We start from the raw sequence: 6,407 nt of genomic DNA on the forward strand, positions 1-6,407 counted from the left end.
GAACACCATTGCAACGACGAGAAATCCGGCTAAAGGTCTAATTGCACGACGGATACAGTGCACCATGTAAGGCGCCCTTCCCCAATTGGCTCGCTCTTCGGATAAATTTAGAAAGATGGAGGTCAAACCCGAGAGGGGACCATCACATAAGGCCGAAACATGTGAGACTCCTTTTAGTCGCCTCTTACGACAGGCAGGAATACCGCGGGCCTATTCTAACCCCCGAACCCGCAGGGGGGAATATTCGAGGGCTTGAAAGTAAAATTAAGGAACTACTTATGTGCATTGATGAATTAGTCATTGAACCTAGTTGATATATACTGCCTCTCTGAACATCATGTGACCACTAGTATAGATACGTTAAACCTTACAGAATTTAAGTTAGCCTCTTACTTCTGTAGACAAAATATGGAGAAAGGAGTAGTTTTGTTATAAACAGTTTTAAATTTAAGAATAGTGACATTAACAAATTTCACTTAGAAGCATGTGCAACAGACAGAATTTCATAATAGGTCCTTTATAATAGTAGCCATATACAGAGCACCTTCAGGAATGTCAACCTGTGTACAAACAATCTTCAAGATTTATTATCTCATCTAAAATTTAAAAAACAAAGAACTAATGGTTGCTGGTGATTTTAAGATAGATTTCCTGAAAAACACTGTCAGTGAACAGTTACCAAAATCAGTTACATTGACATTCAATTTAATTTCTACTGTAGATTTCCCAACTAGGGTATACAAATGTTCTAAGACAGCCATTGATAATATCTTTAGAGACAATTCTAGGCAACTAAGCCACATTGCAAAACCAGCATTAAATGGGCTATTAGCATCATAGTTCATTACAAAAATTACTGCAAAATATTGAACGATATCCAGAAATAAACAAACACCAGGATTTTGAGAAGAAGATAAATACATCCAGCAATAAAATAAAATCAGAGACAGGTAGGACCAGAAATGGAGGAGGAACAAATAGCTCTAAAAATAAATGAAACCCTGGTAACAAACAATGGAATATCAGACCAGTGCACACAAGCAATCTCAGTAAAATGGAATTGACACTTACTTCACCCAAAGAAATAGAATCCATCATAAAGTTCTTGAAATCAAAGCATTTTGGTGGTTATAACATATCAACAAAGTCAGTTAAAGAGTGTTCATGTGAGCTTAGTCGTATCTTAAGTTATTTGTGTAATCAATCACTTATCACAGGAAGATTCCCATACTGGCTTAAATATGCTGAAGTTAAGAAAGGGGACAAAGAAATGCCGTCAAATTACCAACCGATCTCACTTTTGCCAGCTTTTTCAAAAATCTTTTAAAAGGTTATGTTCAATCATCTACTTAAGCACCTTAGTGAAAATAACATACTGTCAAAGTCACAGTTTGAGTTTCTTAGGGGTTCTGATATTGAGAAGGCTATTTACACTTACAGTGAAAATGTCCTTAATTCGTTAGACAACAAATTAGAGGTAACTGGCATATTCTGTGACCTGCCAAAGGCTTTTGACTGTATAAGTCACAGCATTCTTTTAAGTAAATTAAAATATATGGCATCACTGGTAGTGCTGCAGAGTGGTTTCAGTCATATCTTACTAATAGAAAAAAAGGGGGTGTGATTACGTAACTTAAGCAGTAGGCAATCAGACATCATCTAACTGGGAAGAAATTACGTGTGGTGTTCCCCAAACTTCCGTACTAGGTCCACTACTTTTTCTTACGTATATCAATGACCTGTCATCTGTTACATTACCAGATGCCACTTTTGTCTTATTTTCAGATGATACAAACATTGCAATAAATAGTAACTCAAATATAAATTTAGGAAGGGCAGCTAATCGCATTTTTACTGACAATAAGTGGTTTATAGCCAATTCACTGTCATTAAACTTAGAAGATGCGACAAATCCACTAAAGAGACAGCCTACATTACACTTCTGTCCTCTGCTGGAATATTGCCGTGCGGTGAGAAATCCTTAACAGGTAGGATTGATGGAGGACATCGAAAAAGTGCAAAGAAGGACAGCCTGTTTTGTGTTATCGCACAATAGGGGTGAGAGTGTCACTGATGTGATACACGAGTTAGGGTGGCAGTCACTGAAACAAAGGCAGTTTTCTTTGCGGCGAGATCTACTTACGAAATGTCAGTCACCAACTTTCTCTTCCGAATGTTTAAATATTTTGTTGACACCCACCTATGTAGGGAGAAATGATCATCATAATAAAATAAGAGAAATCAAAGCTCGACCGGAAAGATTTAGGTGTTCCTTTTTCACACGCACCATTCGAGAGTGGAATGGTAGAGAAGTAGTATGAAAATGTTTCGATGAACCTTCTGCCAAGCAGTTAAGTGTGAATTGCAGAGTAACCATGTACATGTAGATATACTACACAGTTTCTTTTGTGATCTGCATTATCTGATATCTCACAGAAGCATTATCAGCACAGATTCAGCAGTACTACATCAATACTGGCATACTGTATGATAGTAACAATAAATATGCAACCTCAACCAGACTGGAATAACTTGATTTCTTAGTAGAGAAATAGAAAATATCAATTAGTGTTCACTGTGGTATTACTTGCATTATTTCCTGTTCTATAAGGTGCTAGAAGCAGGGTTCTTAACATTTTGTTCCAAGTATGTCAGTGTCCACATGGAGCAGTTTTAGTGTTTGGTTCGGTACAAGTTGCAGTCTGATCAGTTACACTCCTTGTATGGTTCAAGCAAGCTGCACATTGAACTTTTGAGAAAATGTTCATGTGATGGTCAAATCAGGAAAACAAAATCAAATAGGCATTTAACACTAATGATTTGTAAAATATACTGATTATAAACATAAAATGAGGTCATTGGCAGTAGTGGTAAAGGACAGGAATTGACAAAAGCTCAGTTTCATTTTTTTAACACTTTAATTGTTCCATATTAAGCACACAAAGGATATTGGGACAGCTGCCATGGACTTAGGGGCCCATCCTGGCATTCACCTGACAATCTGGGGAAACCATGGAAGACCCAAATCAGGATGGCAAATGAGAGCAGGATATTACAGTATACAACTAAAATTTATAATCTAATCACATACAGTTCACAATCACAATTTAACTACAAACACATAGACAAGTCACATGTACAATTTAACTATATCCACCAAATACACAGTTACAGTTTATAATCACTACTCTTCCATTGCTCTTCACAGGTGTGACACCTGATGCCCTCAGCTTCAGCCTGCAAAAACAATGAGCCAACACACTATCATTTGCATGACAAGGTATTCAGCTCATAAGGACTTTACTACGGAAACAGGGCACAGCATGCAATGTGAAGAAATGATTAACACATGTGGTTCCTACAATCATTTATTATAAAGTCAAACAATTACTGCATCAGCTAATTTTGGTGTGAGTAAATTTAAATCCATAACCTACTGTAATTAGGTTATTGAATTTCCTGTTTCAGAAGGAAACAAAATTGGTGAATCTAAAAGATGAAACAGATGCAAAAGCACAGTTTATGGGTGACATTTCCTAGGTCCTTAATAATGATCATATGAAAAGATGGCCAAAGTGTGACAGTCCCAGGCCCTCTTCTTATCATTATAGCCAAAAATCACACAGAAAATGTTGGGGAGGCAAAGGAGAGACTGTATCTGATTGGCAGAACACTGAAGATTTAACAGCACTACAAAAGAGGTTGCTTACAGTACACCTGTCCATCCTCTGCCACAGTACTGCTTCACAGTATGGGATCCTTATATGATTGATACCCCCAGAAAGTTTAAAGGCAGCTCGTTTTGTATTATCACAAAATAGTGAGGTGTGTCATATGCAAGTTTGGGTGGCAACAGTTAAAACAAATGTACTTTACTTTGTGGTATGAGGATGTCATGAGATGGCAACTTTCTCTTGTAAATGTGAAAATATGTGCAACTACATAGAAATAAATGAGAAATCTGAACTCTCACTAATTGATTGAAGTGAATTTTTCCCCACATGCTTCAAGTGGAACATGAGAGGAAGTGGTTCAATGAACTAGCTGCCAGGTAGTTGAGTGGGACTTTAATATTAGTCATGGAGCTGTAAATCAGCCTCATGGCTTATCTGGATGGGAAGATAATGAACTTTAAATTACCTAGCATTTGCACCTAACTTTGCTGTACTATACTGAGAAATCTCTGAACAGTAACCACTGAATGCCACAGAACAATCTCTGATAATAAAAGCTAATTTACATCGAAAACAGACACCCAAAAATTTTAATGACTGGTCAAATATTAACTCTAAAGACATTTCATTTCAAGAAATGAATTAGGAAAATATCAAATTTATACACAAAATAGCACAGAATGAATGCAAAGGTAATTTTCCAAGAGAGTTCATTGTAATCTAACATAGCTATGAAGAAACTGTAAGAATAAAATTTGTTAGGGCCAATAACATGCAAAGCATTTTTGTAAAACAAATTACAAAATATAAAAAATGAGTAATGGAATTAATTTTTTGGAAGTTAAACAGGTCAAATGACAACAGCCTAAGAAACGTATCTATGGATATGCGAGAACAAATGAACAAGCAATATCTTAGCAGTTAATTATAAATCAAAGTAGTGGATCAATAAAGAATGAATGAAATTCTGAGACACTGAACACAAACTTCAAATTTGTAGTAACTAAAGCTGTTAATCAGAGTGTATAATTTTATCCAATAGGGTTTTACTTACATTTGTTGCCATATGCTGGTGATGGGACATCTGGTACTGCTCTTACATTTGCAACTGTGCTGCAATCATATTTCTCTTTGCAATGCCACTTCTGTCATCCCTTTTGTAAAAGCCGACTACTGGTTCTTCAGCTGATGCATTATCATCTTCACCTGTGTGGATCAGATACTTAAATACACTTAAAAGAATTACAAGTTATTTATATATTAAGCTTATGTCAGTAGCATTTACAAAATTATAAATGTAGTAAAACAATGAAATGATACAGTTATTTCTGTATGTACCTTTGTTATCTTCTAACTCCAAGTTATCTTCCACAGCGAGGGTGTGTAGCATACAGCATGCTTGAATGAAGTACACCATCCCTCTAACACTCCTCAAATTCAGATGATAACTGTCTAAAACACTGCTTCAACAGGCCAAAACAATGTTCTACAACACACCTGTTTTTTGAGAGTTCCATATTGAAGTCACATTGCACTCAGGGCAAATGCCCTGAATTTCGAAACAGGTGTTAATTTCTGGTGCAGGGATAGGCACTGTCACCCAAAAGATGACTATCTCCACACTTTTCTTCGAGTGTTGGTAGAGTGTGGACGCCCTGAACAGTCTCCTGTCATGCACAGAGCCCGGATAGCCGACAAATAAGTCCCTAATCCGTCGATTATGATCAGAAACTACTTGCAGTTGAATGGAAAAATAATTCTTCCTATTCATATACGAGTGGGGATATTTCTGATGACTATAAATTCTAATGTGTGAACCGGCGATTGCCCCAATCGCACCAGGCAATCCATTTCCCCGGAAATGAGCCTCAATCTCTGCACTTTCTTCGGCGGACGACCACTTTATAACTTTTCTTCCTAATTCACTGATGAAGTTGGTAATTCGCTGTATAGTACATCGCAGAGCAGAAATATAAACCTATCTGCGACATCCCTGAAACCTGCAGTTTCGTGGCCAGCGAACCACAAAAATATCAAGATGTGCTGCACTGGGAGCAGTTTCCCAATTCCCCCTGCCTGATAATTATAGAATCTTTTGTTTCTAAACCTTTCACTAAGGTCACGTGACTCCCCACCCGAAAATGTTCTGCAGATTCCCTGTCACTGTAGTGTGGCACCACATTCTCTACATATTTTCGATCGTTTGTCTCTTTTTGTGGCTAGAACATTTCCAGCTCCTCATTGCTCCACAGAACATCTGATTCAGGTTCGCTGGACATCTGGAATAAATAGTATTAATAAATCTCACGTTTCAACCACGTGCAAACCCTTCGCACTCCTGCCAACAAAGGTGACTTCATTGGAGAATAAATAAAATGCTTACCTTACAATTCACGACTGTGAAGCGTAAACAGCAAGAGAGCAGACCTATCGCCACAAGAGCTTCGAAGAGAATGAACTAGAGGTGGCAAAAAATAACGTAACTGATAGAAATAACCGGTTACTGAGAAGTAACGGTTACTGCGATAACCGTTCCTCTGATTCAGGCAGTTATTTCAATAACTGTCTAATGTCAACAGTGCCTCGCGCCATCTGTTGACCGAAGATCGTACTACGCTTTCCCGTCAACTCATCGGAGATCTGGCTAGGAACTAGGGAGAGGGTAGACCATTTGGAAGGCGTTCTATAGGCCATGGGAATAACTGTGAGACTGCGCGCCATCTGTTGATAAGA

At 37.7% G+C, this 6,407-nt stretch overlaps 1 long non-coding RNA gene across 1 annotated transcript; it reads right to left on the bottom strand.

The window, feature by feature from the left end:
* Positions 1 to 2,929: 2,929 nt before the first annotated feature.
* LOC126475034 (uncharacterized) lies at positions 2,930 to 6,118 on the bottom strand. The gene is made up of 3 exons (XR_007586644.1): positions 6,058 to 6,118; positions 4,729 to 4,880; positions 2,930 to 3,237 (listed from the first exon to the last, which is right to left on the bottom strand). It is a non-coding gene; the product is annotated as an uncharacterized LOC126475034 (long non-coding RNA).
* Positions 6,119 to 6,407: the final 289 nt, after the last annotated feature.

This window comes from Schistocerca serialis, chromosome 4 (genome assembly GCF_023864345.2).
Source record: "Schistocerca serialis cubense isolate TAMUIC-IGC-003099 chromosome 4, iqSchSeri2.2, whole genome shotgun sequence".
Taxonomy (NCBI): Eukaryota; Metazoa; Arthropoda; class Insecta; order Orthoptera; family Acrididae; genus Schistocerca; species Schistocerca serialis.